Genomic DNA, 16524 nt, shown 5'->3' with positions numbered 1-16524 from the left:
CTATCAAATTTACAATGGAAATGAAGCAAACTGAGCATGTTGCTATTCCCAGCTTGTGAACTCAAATGTGTTGTTGGGGCAGGTTCGAAAGGTTTCTGAGTTTACAACGTTTGTGTCTCCGAATTAATATATTTTTTGCACTCTGGATTTAATCATTATCTCTGGAACAGTAGAACTCACACCGTGACCATCAGAGCAGCCTACTGATCAAGCCATCTTTTGTCAAGTGCCATTTACTTTAAACACATGCTATTCATCATTTATAGGGAATCAGCAGATTGATGCTGCAGGGGCCAGGAAATAAAGAGGCAGATCAGGAGATGGACATTAAACAAGTCACCGTCTTATTAGAAGAACAAGGTATAATGATAGCTGTTGGGACAATAGGAATGGGTGATTATAACCCTTCCAGTTTGAATGCCCTGGGAAACAGACATGGACAGACAGCCAAGATGCCCTACTGTGTCAATTCACCCAGAAGCACTACCTGACATTTCACCTGACATTTTGTCACTTTTGGTACCGCTGCACTGATGGTGGCAGAGGGGATTAGACCCTAAATGTGAATGTGCCAGGCTCCGTAGAAAATCTGGAAACAAAAAATGCAACAAGAAATATAGATAACTGCGAGCCAAAACCCAGTACTTTTGTCCATTCTGAGGTCAGTAGCATAGCTGGTGGGGTGGAATCTTGGGGCCAGATGATGCAATGACACCCCCACATCATTGCATCACCCCCCCCACCTGCGCAGACACCCCTTCCTCTGTGTTAGCAAGGCCTGATCCCGGAAACAGATCCATTTGGAGCCATACAGGAGCTAGAGTGGGCAGGAGAGCTTCTACGCACAAAAAGGAAGGCTCTGTCAACCCCTTGCAGAGACAGAGATTCTGCCACAGTGGGCAACGGACCTCTCCAACCTCGGCTCAGCTATGACACTGTCTGAGGTTATTGGGGTGGTTCTGGGAGATAAAAATGATAATGCTCCATTTTGAAGTTTTGGTGGATAGATTTCCAGTGCCAAGATGTTTCCATTTCAACAGCAGTAAGCATCCCACCCAGTCCCACAAAAGTGATGAAATATTCCCCCCTGCCCTCTTTACTGTCCAAAAAATATGACTCTAGAAACAAGATGTGTGGATTCAGAACTCCAATCTGGGTAGATATTCAGATGATGAGAATTTTGGCTGCATCTCTAGTTCAGTAAGCATTTCGGCTTGACCTGGAAATAGTGTAAGAATCCAGGATTGTGCTGATGATAAAAGAATGAATGAGAAGAATATTTTTTGGCAATCGCCTCCATTTGATCATCTTTCTAATTACAAGGAAAGATCCCTTTTAAAACCGAGCATGGGAAAGTAACAAGCAGCTAGGTGAAAGAAGAACTGACCTAAACTTCACCCTAAACTGAACGTGAACCCAGATAAATTACGCTGAGTTTTTGCTGGAAGCAAAGAAGAAGGAATACTCAAATAGAGCATGGCTGTTCCTGCAGTATTTTAACACAGCCAAAGCTGGGCTATAATGAAAACCTTCTAGAGAAAGCAGCCTTTGTGAGGCTTCCAACTAGAGCTGAGAGAGGTATTAAGAATGAAATAAACATATGGCTAGTCCTCTCAGTTAGCTGACACCCAAACTTCCAGATATATTGGTCTTTGGTCTTGGATGTCTCCTAAGTTTCCTGGTCTGGGGGAGTCTTCCCAACTGGGGGGGGGGGGGCTCGAGTGATAGAACCTTGACCAAGTGACAGAAGTCATTGTGAAGAACAAAGGGCAAGTGGGGAATTTTCTCATTTTGTCACTAAAGTCCCATACCTACAACATATCTGGCCTGAGAGCCTCTTTGTGTGGCAAAGGTATACATATGAGGTATACATTTGTGCCACCTCGAACAGTCTGATTGGAAAGGCAAGACATGAATCAACTATAACACTGGTTCTCAAATGTTTTAGCACAGGGGCTCGTGTTTTACAATGGCAATCTGTTGGAAGTGATGAAATTAACCTGGAAATGATGTCATGGCCGGAAGTGACATCACCAAGCAGGAAAATGTTAACACCCCCCTTATAACCAAATCATATCAAATTAAGTAAATTAAAAATTCACAATAAGTTTAAAAAATGATTTAAAATAAAGAAGAACCCTCCTAATTATCCCAAGCAGTTGCCGATCTAATTTAAAAGAATTCCCCAAACATCCCAAAGGCTGCAATCCTATTCACACTTACCTAGGAATCAGCCCCATAGACCAAGGATGTCAAACTCATTTCATAGAGACAGCTGAAGTAAGCATTCGTGGTGCCTGCTCAGGCTCAGAAGGGACATCATTAAGCAGATGATGGTCAGAAACAAACACTTTGTTCTCACACGGAAACTCATTACCTGCAAATGCCAGAAGAGAAAATGTGCAAACCTTGTTCATATTTTCAAGATATGTGAAAGCCCAATTATCAAGCTGAGAGAGCCCAATTATCTGGGGGCCAGATAAATTCCTTTCAGGGGCCACATTCGACCCGCGGGCCTTATGTTTATACCTGTGCCATAGACTATCATTGTTAATGTTAAGGACCCAATCATATCCAACTTCTGAGTGCTTATGCAGCCCCAAAGCAAGGGAACAAACATTCCCTTTCCTTGACGAGACCACTATGACTGCCCCTCTGCACTGCAGGATGCAGCCCGTACCCCAATAGTGCAGCTGATCAATGCTGGAGAGTTAGTAGGATTGAATCCAAAATTATATACATAGTAGCCTGTCAAAAATGCAGATCTGTAACATTTCCCCAAATGCAGTCGCACCTTAGACTGGACCAAGTCTAATATATTAAAAATAGAATACAGATTGAAAAGAACCCAACCTGAAATTGGCTCACAATCCATCTACTGGGTCCTGACCCCCTGTTTGAGAAACACTGCTCGACGACAAATGAATAAATAGCAAGAAGTAAAGGAAGAAGGGATAATAATACTCATTTACTTTAGTGGTTTCTTGTAAATTTTACAACAAGATAATAGACTGGAAGGGTTTTCAACACTTGGAAGGGTTCATACAAATGTTCTCCATTACCACCATTGCTTTTCTTTATGTATTGCATTTTTTTTTTCTCTTGTAAACTGCCCTGGGGATATATTTTTTATATTCAAAGGTGGAATAGAAATAATCAGTAAATTGCTTGTTTGGTGCAGAACCATAATTTGGATCTGCTGTTTTCTATCATATACCTGGTTGGGAAGATGAGTGTACCAACTGTGGGACACTTCCCTAATTTGCCACCTTCATCCTCTCTATCTTCAATGTATAGGTGCATCTGAATTTTGGAGTCTGAAGCAATCTGAACAATGACCGGCTTGAATGTATACAGGAGGGCTTAAGGTAGCTAAGCTGAAAGAAAGAAAGAAAGAAAGAAAGAAAGAAAGAAAGAAAGAAAGAAAGAAAGAAAGAAAGAAAGAAAGAAAGAAAGAAAGAAAGAAAGAAAGAGTGAAGTCCTTTACACAAGTGTGTCTGGAAAAGAAAACACAGATGAGTAGTTAACTTGAGCAATCTGTCTCTTTTTATCTCTTTTTCTTATTTATTTTCTGGCAGGCATCAGCAGTCACGGGGAACGTTCTTTAAGTGTAATAAAAATAAGATTACTTTCATGTAGCTTTTTGATTGCTAGGATTTTTTCACCCCATTATTGAAAGGAATCTGCTTCTATATCCTTACATTGACAGTTGTGTAGTCAAGCATTTGAACTTAGCTCTCTGATTTGTAGAAAATATTTTTAGTGCCTTGTGTTTTTTTTAAAAAAGAGGAAAGGTGTGGACTAACTTTTATTGTTAAAGATTTGTTACTTCCGTGTGGCTTTTAAAATCTAATTTCCACACTAGTAACACTAACAAAAAAAGTACTAATATTGTTCCCCACATGTGGTTTTTTTTTTTTTTTTTTTTTTAAATGTATATTTAAAATGCTTCTATGTCTGCCGGGGGCATCCCCCAAATTTTTATGCTATGCAGCCACACTGATGGAGCACACACTACAGGTAATAATAATAATAATAATAATAATAATAATAATAATAATAATAATAATAATAATAAACTTTATTTATACCCCGCCCTTCTCCCTAAAGGGACCCAGGGCAGCTTACAGCATGATAAAAACAAATTAAAAACATCATTTAACAACAGATAAAAACATATTAAAAACACATTAACAGATACCATAAACACAGGTAATAGTGGTGGGTGGGTGACTAGACTGTATAGGAGATATAAGTAAAAATACTTTTTACTTATCTTTCCATAGAGCATCTGGCTGTCAATGGGTGTCCTCAGACCCAAGGAAGTTATTTTCTGAGCAAAAGTCTGAAGGGAAGTAGGGGGTATTCAAGCCAGGAAAACAGGGATAGGATCCTAGTGTGTGCTGCTGGCACCAAGATCCACCCCTCCTGCCCCTGAACTGCCCTCTGCCCTCCCCAATCCTCCCACAAACTGCCCAGGTCATGTCCCCACTGGCACCTTACTTGCTCTGAAGTGGTCTGGGTCTTTCTATGGCAGGCACATGGAGCTTGATTGCACCAATGGCTACGACTTGCCCAATGGTGGCATGGCATTTACAATGCCGTAAAAGGACTTATGGCAGTGGATTCAGAGATCTGCTGCTATAGGCGCTCTATAGGATACATAAATTAGTAGAAATCAATAGTTCTATAGGATAGTAGAAATCAAATAGTAATTCTCGGGCAGGAGAAGAAAGGATGCGAAGGAAAATCAAATATTTATTACAAGATTTGCTTCTTATAATTTTATTCATGGCCACAAAAGCAAAAAACAAACCAAATGATATTAATTTTAGGCTTAAAGAGTAAAAGTCGTCGTCCCCCCTCAAACATAAAAGAGTTTTTAAGGATTAGCTATCAGGAGATTTGGCCAGGTATAATGCATTTTCTTCTTGATGTGAGTAACCTTTTTTCATCCCTACCTTTATTTTAGATGTAAATTCCATCCTTCTAATACAAAATTTTTTAAAAAGAGTGTGAGAGATGCTGTAGCTATCTTGCCTCTCCACAATTCCTCTTCTGCCCTTTTCAAATCCAAGTGACAGGAGGAGTAAGAGGAATAGTACCAGAGGTGGTGGCTGGTGCATCACTGTATTTAAGGGGGGAAATTCGGCATGCTGTCTCCGGTGCTAGGAGATTGTGGACCACCATTGTATAGCTTCTTTATGCTGTCCACCATGGTTGGCATGATAATCTGAATCAGGCCAGTTTGTATCAAGTAAACTTTAGATCAGGGGTGTCCAAACTTTTTGACAGGAGGGCCACATCATCTCTCTGACACTGCATGCAATGCAGAAACATTGAAACAGCAAGCAGTGGAGGGAGCCCTCATCCCACAGTTCACGCGAGAGCTCAAACAGTTGCCCTCACGCTGAGAGCAGTTGCATCTGGCCAGCGCGGGCTTCAGCAAGTCTTTGGAGGGCCAGAGGCTCATTGGAGACTGGGCTGAATTGGGAGTCCCCGAGGGTTGCAAGTGGCCCCCGGGCCGGGGCTTGGGCACCCTTGCTTTAGATTATTTCCAGTAAAATTTCATTAAAAAAACGTTAATTCCTACATTCATTTAATTAATCTGAATGGGATGACAACACTAACAACTAACAACACTAACCACTAACAACTTTTGTGTGTCTATATATGGGTGTGCATGTGTGCCAGTGTGCACTCATTAATTTCCAGCACATCTTCTTCTTCTCTCTGCCTTTGGTATTCCAGACTCACTTCAAACAGCACTTCTGCTCCTACAGTCAGATTTGGAACATACACAGATTGAGCAGAAGTGTGGGAGGACGATTACAGCTGGAATTCATTCCCTGAACTCATCCTGATATTTCAACAAGCTTCACAATTAAATTTAGATCCAAAGACACCCACAACAAAGCAATCTGTGGAAGAAGGGGGAGTTTTGGAGGATGAAGCTGTTCTTGTTTTTACAGTTATGGAAGCAAAGTTGATTTTTTAAACAGACATTTGTCATGTCTTTCAATGCCACTCCATGGCCTATCTCTCATGCTCATACCATAATTATAGATTAACTACTGTGACATCACAGCATGTCAACCAATAGAAAAAATGCTCGTGGAAAGGCTATGAACATTTGCTGCTGTTATAAAATATAACATATATCAGAAAAAGTTTCTCTGCATAAGAGAATGTCTAGAGCAGTGGTGGTCAAACTGGTGGTCCAAGTGGTGTTCAGACTGGTCAATGGGACCCTCCATTGAAACATAAAAGGGGCACTTTCCCCTTAAGGGAGCTTGGTTGGTTGGCAACCTTCAGTCTCGAAAGACTATGGTATAAGCCTACAGCACCTGGTATTCCCAGGCGGTCTCCCATCCAAGTACTAACCAGGCCTGACCCTGCTTAGCTTCCGAGATCAGACGAGATTGGGCATGTGTAGGGTAACAGTAAGGGAGCTTGGAAAATCTGAAACCAGAAGTGGACTCCAATTACAGATCTGAGCTGACTGTTGTGATGGGGAGGATTGCTGATGGGCCTGCGAGCCTCCAGGACCCTCTGGGAGGCTGCACAGTGCCACCGGTATGTTAAAATGCTCCTGGGTGCCCATGGCACCCTGTGTCCTAGTCCCCCTCCCATCAAAACTTACCAGCGGGTCTCAGACTCCCAGAGAGTTTGGGAACTGCTGGTCTAGAGAATGAGCACAGAAAATACCCTCCCCCAAGTATAATCTCAAAGAGACGAAGATGTCTTTTTGGGGGGAGGCCATTCTCCAAGGGATTTCATTTCTTCCCAACAGGGTCAAGCTCCACCATACTAGGATGCCAAAGTACCAGCCTTGGTACTGCCTTGGATGCCAAAGTACCAGCAGCAGCAGCAGCAGCAGCAGCAGCAGCAATGAACATTTCGGGGGGGGGGGGAGGCATCTTGGGGAGAGAGCCACTCCCTGCATTTCTAAAGGAGAGGCATTCATAAGGACTTCTCATTGCAGCTCAGTGTTTTGCTGATATGTTCAGGGGACATGGTCAAGATTTCCAGCTTCTGACACCAGCCAGCTGCCTGCCCGCAATCGCAGTTGTAAAAGGAAGGAAGTAATGGAGAGGTAGGTGTTAAAATGAAAGTAACAACAATAGTATCCCAAGTCAACTCTTGATCATATGGGCCCCCCACACACAAACACCACCTATGCACATGGGCACATGTGTTGTTTGTGCCATAGGTTGCCTGGAGAAATAGGAAACCTGCATACATCTCGTGCTTTGCAGTTCACCTCTTCCCCTATGATGCTCCCCCTATGGTGCAAATTATGGGCGCTCATTGGGCAAGAGTAGCTTGCAAGGCACACAGCATGATCCTATGCATGTCTACTCAAAAGTAAGTACCATTTTGTTCAATGGAGTTTACTCCCAGTAAAGTCTGTGTAGGATTTCTCTTACAGAGAATTGCTGGATGTGACTAGACCTTCCATTTCTTATAGGATATTGTCTTCGTTCCTGAATGCTTCTCAGTGTGTGCACATACGTGGTGAAAATGGGACCCTATCGGGATTCCCTTTGTGTGGGTTTCTTGCTGACAGTATGAGTAGATCATGCTCTGAACAGAAGAGCTAAGCAGGGATGGACCAATTTTAATTTCCTAAGAGCAACAACATAACTTGGCCTGATTTCCTGAACAGCTTAGGGAGTTTGCACTCTAATACAAAGTCAAAACAACATACAGGTGAGTTCAACTTCCTTATCAACTCCTTGCTGATTAATGTTTAACAAAATCCCTTTGAAAAAAATGGGACCCAGCCTGCCCCAGCCCATCCTACCCCCAGCCACTAGCCTGTTTTGCCATAGGGAGTTTATGAATTAGAGAACTGACATATCCCTGTTCCAAATGCTTTGGCAGCAGGTCACCAAGACATGTGGGTTCTAGGGCAAAGTAAGGTGGGGCAGCCTGTCAGATGAAGGCCTGGCTTTGCTCCACAGTCCTTCTCACAAGCTCATACTTGTCTGGCTCTTGAACAAATTGCCAAAGTTCTAACGCGTTCACACACTTTTAAATCAAAGGGTAAACCATAAACTTTTTGCTGAATTTTGCCCTTCATTTTCTGCCCAATAGCATAGCAGTGTGTATTAAATAACTGAAGCAACTGAACATTATGAGAACAACTCAGAGAACATTAGAGTGATTGAGTCCAGCCCCTACGTGGTGCAGACAACTTCTCTAGCATCCCTGAGAGTTGGCCAATCAATTGCTGTTTGAAAGCCTCCAACGAGGGCAGAGCAGTAAACACTGACTTCCAGGCCAACTAAAAACATTCACTCATCCTTCGTTTGTGCACATGCTCAGTGTGGTTTACATAAGCAGGCTATTGTCTGATTTTGGAAACTAAGCAGGGTCAGGCCTGGTTAGTACTTGGATGGTTGACCACTTGGGAATACCAGGTGCTGTAGGCTTATACCATAGTCTTTCGAGACTGAAGGTTGCCAACCACCAAGCAGGCTAGGCATCAACCACCATTGGTTTTTACAAGCATTGTTCTGTGAGACACAGAACCCTCAGCTCACCAGAGGTTTCTGTCCAAATGCAACCGACATCCTGACTGTGCTATGCCCTTCCAAAGCTTCACAGCAGTCCCCTTGGTTTGTCCATTCTCAGGATGTTATCTGACTGACTCCTCTGTATTCCACACCATCTCATGGTTCTTTCCACAGTGCACTGTTTCACAGTGCCTTTTCAGGCAGTCTATCAGCATCTTCTAGTCTCCCATCCAAAGTGAGTACCCAGGATGTTCCAGCTTAGCTTCTTCAGGCAGGGCACCAGCTTCACCTCCAGGCCACACCTCCTGCCCCCAGACACCCATTTGGGTAGTCTGGCAAAGCTTGCTTTGAGGTTCCAGCCCCTATGAAGTGACACCTTGGGGACTGTGTGACCTGTAAACTGCTCTGAATTCCTCAGAGGAAGAGCAGAGTAGAATTAGTCAAGGAAATAATGAATAAAAATAGCACAATTGAAGAGTAGTTCAAAGAGTCATCTTCGTCAAGATCATCAGGAAGTGAGACTTGGAGCCACACAGGTAGTATTTCTGCATGAACAGCTGCAAGAATTCTTAGAAGGATTCTCCTATGACAGAGAAAGCATGATGTGGAAATAGGGGTTTCATCAAGTGCTCTGTTTTGCATATTTCAAAGCATGATGGTGTGCTCATGTTTAGTAAATGAATGTATTATTGAATGTGTCTGTGCAAGCATAAATCAGAAGATCAATGATATACTGATTTATCACCTTGGCATGGATGAATTTTTCTCTTTTGATTCAATAGTTCTGAGCTACGTAAGTTCACTTTCCTTTAATTTCCATTCTGCCTGCTTCCTTGGAAAATATGCAGATTTCTTTACATCACCAAAAATAATATGTGTTGTCATGTACTTTGTCATGGATTTTTTAAAAGCATTTCATATCCAAAACAGCTGGTGTGACAATACAGTGACAAGCACTCAATTAAACACATATTTGTCCACAAATCCCCAGAATGCATAAAATCCAGAGATCTCCATATTTTCTAAAATCTGGCCTGCTCAAACACAGAATCCCATATTTCACTGTGTGTTTTGAGAAGCAAACAATTCAGTAGCATCCCAAGTGGCCAATGATGCGCAGTCAGTCTTTGGGATTAACCCATGGTGCATCTGCATTTCAGGAACAATTCTAACACTAGGGCATCCCAAAACACAATGGCCCCTATTCACCCTACTTTCATGCAGCTAGTTAAACACAACTACTAGCTCTGGTAGGGGATGAAGATCTACAACTGCATTGAAAAACACATTCAGCCAATTTTCTGGGGTCCTGGGAATGAAATATCTGTGTCCACAATGGGTGGGCAAGTGAAACCTTGCTTCCATGTACAGATTGCCCTTGGTGGATCAGGAGGTGGGTCTCTGATTTTAAAGATTCACATTGCACCTAGACCAGTGGTTCCCAAACTTTATAGCACCGAGATCCACTTTTATTGGGACCCACTTAGGTTTACCGGATTTTTTAAAAAAAGGAAATCTAGAAAGAAACAATATTTTATTTATTTATAAATAATAATGAACAGAAAAAAGATCCTCAAACATTTATCTCCCTATATTTACACATGCTTGCAAACTACAGTAACTTAGGTATTTACAGGGTAATTAGCAGCTACTGTATCTGATTTTTGAACAGCTTCAGGGCTTGAGGCAATTAGTTTTTCTGTCACCCTTTGGGGATCCACCAATGGGTCCCAATCCACAGTTTGGAGACTGTTCTTCTCATTGTCTGCTGAATTAGAGATGGCCCAGATGAAGTCAAACTCTCTGTAAATAAAATATCTGGACAGGAAGTAGGCAAATATCACAATCTGAAAGTGTGGTAGCTCCTAATCAATTGTTAGTGACCAAAGGTGACACATGAATGACTAAAACTTACTTTCCAATGAGCTTCTCTGAGAACAGTGCTCATGAATGTTGCCCTGTCTCTTCATGTTGGCACTGAGTCACAGCACGCATGTATTATTACAAAAATCTTGCTTAATAGCACCTTGGTGGGTTAGATTCTCTCCAGAATAATCTATGGAGGCCTTTAGAGGCTGCAGATGATAAAGTGTAAGTGTTTTAAGACAGAAAGGACACTGCTAAAACATTTTTAATGGTGGCAGGTTAAAGATTTTAGTCTGTGGGCCGCATCAGGGGATTTCAACAATGAGCAGAAGTCTAAGAGCTATTAGTCTATGTCTCAAGTGTGTTTAGGGTTTGGAGGTTGAACAAAGGGAGAGAAGATACATGGTTTTCCAAGCTGAGTTTTGATACTCCTACAGGCAATAAGTTGAAGATAAATTACATTAGTAATTATGCTTCTGATTGGCTGAGGGGGAAAGGTTATTTGACGATATCTTTCAAAGGGAAGAGCAATTTGGCTGACTCAGAATGATTGTATCTTGCTGTCTAATGACTATTCATCAAAGGCTCACCCGACCTGCAAAAGTACTGTGGCAATTTCTCTATGGAAATAAGTTTCCATAATGATTTCCCTCCTGTCCCCCTCCCCTTGGGATTACCTCCAGAGAGCACCGTCAAGACCACCATGTTTAACCTATTCAATGAAACGCACTATGAAATGCTGAGTTAGGGCTTGTACATGGGCACCGTATGCTAACCACAGTTACATTTATTCTCCCTTGTGGATGACCCCTGCGCATGTCAAACAGCGCATCTAACTTCTTTGCCATGAACAAACTCAGCATGATTGCATGCCAAATCTCGTCCCGCTTTGTGGCATAAAATGGACCTGTCAGGAGCAGAGTTTTGTGTGTGGATCATGTTGGAAGATGGTGAGTGATGAAAAGCCTCATTACCTTCCAAGTTCTTGCCGCTCGTCCAACTATGGATATGCATCAACACGCTCCCCAGTTATTCTAGACGCATCAAAATTCTTTGTGCTTCCCTCAGCATTCCTTAGATGTTTTTGCCCAAGGAGAAGCCTCCACATTTGCTTTGAATTTCACCATAGGTGAAATTTGGTGATGACCAAGGAATGAATGGAGCCCTAATTTTATGAAGACTCCCAACTTCTTTTAAAATTACAGCTATGTTTCTCTTAGGAGGAATGGCCAAATTGATGGCGTACGCCTCCGTGTTGCACCCACCGCCCGCAATGGCTCCGAAGGGGATGGGGAGGGGCTGCTTACATGCTGTGGCGAGGCTCCCTGCAAAATGTAGTGCTTTGTACCCCTCTAGCTATGCCACTGCAGGGTAGAGCAATTTCACAGAACAATAAAGATCTACTGAATAGGGGAAATCTTCTCAAGGAGCTTCCTCTTGCTCCATTCACCAAGTGACCAGCATATCAGTTGCTAGTTTATGGTCTTCCCCACCCCCCAAAATTGCATTATTTCAATTGCAAGCACTATTTTATTCTTCTACAAGATATTACCCTGCAACTGGCACACTTGATATGCAAAGACAAGGAACACAAACATGCTGACTTGATGAGTGATATGATTTCCTTGGTCAATTTCACAGAGTCTGCTATGGGAGTTTAAATATTTAAGGATGGGGGACCGGACAACAATAATTAATAAAAGGCACTTTGAACTTTCAATGTTCTAGTCCCTTTCATCCAGGAATATCAAAGCACCTTCTATGCATGAATTAATTAATGATTCACAACAATCCTTTGAGCTTTCAAGTAATGCTTTGCAGATGCCTCAGACGAAAGGAAGCGGAGTGAGTGCATATGGTTCAATTCAGCTTGGTTGATGACAGAAGTAAGAAGAGAATGAATGAGATCCAGAGAAAGTTAGACATGTCTGCAGGCCAATTAGCAGATTGCCCTCTTAATGAGAGGACATGTCTGCAATCCTCCTCTGCTTTTGTCGGCTTCTGGTACAAGGGAGAAGGTGTCAGGATCAGGCTGAGGCAGTGGGTGGCCTTATCCAAATCTATGTTGGAAAGGTCTGATGTCCAACTTGGGTCCCTGAAGCCACTTGCTGGAACAGTAGCTTTGGCTTGGTCTGGGAAATGGAAGGTAGAAGCAGGATTCTGAAGTACAGAATGTACCTTGTTTTCCAGGTAAGGGGCCACACTCCTAGTATGTACCCCAGAATCAGCCAATTCTGAAGCTTCATGTTGCCTTGTAGGGGTTGGTGTTGCCTTCCTTCTCCCTTCTGTGCAAGAAGAAGACACAGAGAACACAGACACTTCTAGGTGTTTCACTTGGCTAGATCTCAGCTCCAGTACATGAGGTTATGTTCCAGTTCAAAATCCAGAACTCTAGACAACTGACTTCCTTCTCCCCCAAATTTGCTGAAGAGAACACCACATCCCTACAAATAATGGGGCACTTTTAAATAAGTGGAGGCAGCAGCTAAGTACTTCTGGCAGGATGACTGCAAAGGATATCTCAGGGCCAGGGGTAGTCAACAACTGTGCCCACAGGACAGCAGCTGGAAGGTCATGCTTTACAAGCTCAGGATACTTGACTTCTTTATGCAGAGTTGGGGCAGAACCTCATCTGATATGTTGAAAGCCACTGACAGTCGATAGAGTCAGTACTGAGCTGGAAGGACCAATAGTCAGACTTGGTCGCTGGCAGTTTCATATGTTGCCACTCCCATCTAAGGCTGCAATCCCATCCACACAGACCTGGCAGTAAGCCCCACTGACTTTAATGGGAATTAATTCTGAGTAGATATGCATAGGATTGGGCTCCAAGTGTTATTTTACTGTGTAATGTGCAGCAACAGTAGAGGACCTCCTTGGCCCAGGAGCACTGGAGACATCAAGTGAAAGATACACAAACTGTGGGACTACTCCACTATGGATATTTGTTTGGAGCACTGGAAGAAAGGAATCTGCTTCCTTCTACCAGAAGCCAATCCAGGGGGATGAGAACTTGACTTCCTTCACTAAGGGGACAATGCATGAATCATTTCTGAGTTCACTGATATTCATGACAGAACAACATTGAGACTATTGTGGGGTGAACTGATCCTTCAGCATTATTTTGTTCTTCAGCTGTTTCCTGTTCCCCATCCCCAGGGGGAAATGCTCCCATCTGTTAAGCATTTAAGAATAGATGATTGTCATGAGCAAGCACCCCTCCTAAGAAAACTCTTTTCTCTCATCAAAGACAACTCTCTGGAAAGTAGCCTGCCCCATTCGCCATCCAATTAGAGCTTGATCAGAGCTCTAATTATGTATCACCCGCAACATTCTTCATTCAGATGCAAATTGAAGACTGTCTGGTATCACCAAATTCCAAAAATCTTTTGACTGAAACTGAGGTCCCACCTGGCCATCGATCCAGTTGCTCACCTGACTTGGAAACTGGAAATTTGAACAGCAGCTAACTGAAAAGCAATCTATTAGAGCAAGGGTGTCAAACATAAGGCCCAGGGGCCAGATGCGGCCCATGGAAGCTTTTTATCTGGCCCTCAGGCTCTCAGCTGCTAAGCAGTGCTGAGTTTCTTATGTTCCTATGAGATGTTACTGCTGAAAGGGCAGCCCACATGAAAATTGGGTTCTTCCATATCTTGAAATACGATCAAGATTTGTGTATTTTCTCTTCTGTCAGCTAATGAGCTCTTAAGTGAGAAAAAAGTGCTTATTTTTTTATTATGACCTGTTTAATGACATCACTTCCTGCCTATTGACATCACCTCTGGCCCTCAGCAGGCATGATGAATACTGTTTGGCCCTCTGTATGAAACGAGTTTGACACCCCTGTATTAGAGAGCTTGGCTCCCATAAAGGGAGCCCAGGCAGGCCCCAGCTGAATATTAGATTCAGAGTTAGAGCCAGCACAAGATGGAAGCCAGCACCAGAGAGAGTAAGATGTGAGTTAGACTCTGCTTGACCAGCCAAGGTGCAAGTCATGACATTGACCAGCTAGGAAGGTGTTAACTCTTAGGAAGATCTTTTCTTCTGCTGCCAGAAGTGTGCTGCTGTTCTAAGTGAATGCTTGAGTCAGAGAAGTCTTGACTAAATTCTATTTTCACTTTATTTTAGAACTTTGCCTCTTGATTACATGACTAAAATTGATTGTCTGTTTGCTCATTGTTCCCCTTTTAACCCCAATAAATCTTTTCCTTTGATCTGATTAAAACTAACCTGCCTAGAGCTTTAATCCATTGAGGAATTGACCCCCACCCCTCTTTCTGGTGTCTTGCTCAGCCTTGCATACTCCCTGCTCTTCTCTAGCTCAACATGAGGGCTGTCCAGTGGTGTCACTAGGGGTATGTGGGGCTCACCGGGTGATGCACCCGGGGGGGGGGATGACACCACTACTGGCCAAAATTTTTAAAATCTTGTATTTTTGAAAAATACCATAATGTTACATATTGGGATTGGGCGGGACCATAGGTAAGTAGCAGGACACACGTTTTGCAAGCATAAATCTCAGGTTCAGTCTGCAGCAGCATCTTCAGTTAAAACTGAGAAAGGCCCAATCTGAATCCTTCAACATCCTCCGCTGGTCAGCGCTAATTCCTGAGCTTGATGAACCAGTGTCCAAGACATGGTATAAGGCAGCATCCATTGTTCAGTGAGGGATGACAGACCAAACCCTGCAAAAATTTAAAATGTGAAGGCATCAGACTCTGCCAAGGTAGAAATTAAGCACAGGTGGAAAATTATGCAAAGCAGGTATGTCATTTAGCACTTCCAATTTCTGTAATTACTGAACATCTTTTTCATATGGTGTAATTTCAGACTCAGATCCGGAAACTGGGACAAAACAACCCCAGCTTAGTCTTGCCACTTTTTACTCATTCATCCCCACAACTTCAGACAAGACCCAGTGGACAAATTGGCCTGTTTTTTTTTTTTGTGTTTTTTTTTTTTTTTCACTTCAGCATAAGCAGAAGTAAATTCAAAATTATGGGATGGTGATTCTCCAAAGAAAAGGGAGGAGGACTAAACTCAGAAATCAAATTCCAAAGTAGTGCATAGTGTATGGAAACAAAAAAATAGCATTTTTATACTTAGTCAAACAAGAATCTAAATAGCATATCTATGACCATTCCAGATCTGTAAGTTAAAGGACATTTTCCCAATAATGCATAACAATCCATCATATTATAAATATGAATAAGGATAAAACATTAATACATAAGAACATAAGAACAGCCCCACTGGATCAGGCCATAGGCCCATCTAGTCCAGCTTCCTGTATCTCACAGCGGCCCACCAAATGCCCCAGGGAGCACACCAGATAACAAGAGACCTCATCCTGGTGTCCTCCCTGGCACCTGGCATTCTGACATAGCCAATACAAAACTAATAACAATGTCTCTAATGATCTACAGCCCAGTCCTAAGCTGCCCAGAGCCCAGAGGAGCAGTGGCGCCAAAATGGTTACAGTTGGTGCTGAGGCAGCTGTCAGAGTCGCCTCATGGGCATTCGTCCCCTACCCCCAGGTAACGTGCAGTTCCCTCAGTGGGTCTCCTCTGGTCTGTGTTGGCTGTATTGCTGGTGCAGACGGAGGAGCTCTGTGTCGGAGCAGATGGAGGTGCAGATGGAGGAGCTTTTTAGTCCAACACGGAGCATTGGATCTGGTGAAGAAAGTCTACGCTGGTCCCACCCCCCTCCCATCCTGGTTCCTTTTTTATCCTTTTTACTATGGTGGTGGGGGCACTTTCTGGAGCATTTGTTGAGCTTCACGTTCATTGAATCGGGACCATTCCGCTGACCTTACATCCCCCCTCGTCTGGCCCTTGATAAGAGTTGAGGCACATTCACCTACTCACAAGGTAATGTGCACATGTGGCTCCGTTTTGCTTTCCATAGAGCTCAAAACATTCTCCTTGATAGCTTGAGGTGGGGGGGGACTTCCTTCTTGAGAGTTTGTTGGAGCCTGCATTCATTGGATTGGGACCAACAGATAGGGGCACTAAAGGCTGCTGCCTGGTTTATGAATGCCAAAGTGTGTGGCTATAATGGTGATTGGGCAGCAGTGCTCCCCCCAAATCGTAGCTTGTTTAACCCTTGATTCACGTAGTCAAGTGTGGATAGGATT

The 16524-nt window shown here is 43.0% G+C and overlaps 1 pseudogene; it reads right to left on the bottom strand.

The window, feature by feature from the left end:
* Window positions 1-6335: 6335 nt before the first annotated feature.
* LOC136654616 (5S ribosomal RNA) lies at window positions 6336-6449 on the bottom strand (annotated as a pseudogene).
* Window positions 6450-16524: the final 10075 nt, after the last annotated feature.

Source organism: Tiliqua scincoides, chromosome 5, assembly GCF_035046505.1.
Source record: "Tiliqua scincoides isolate rTilSci1 chromosome 5, rTilSci1.hap2, whole genome shotgun sequence".
NCBI lineage: Eukaryota > Metazoa > Chordata > Lepidosauria > Squamata > Scincidae > Tiliqua > Tiliqua scincoides.
This window is presented reverse-complemented; position numbering and strand designations above follow the sequence as displayed.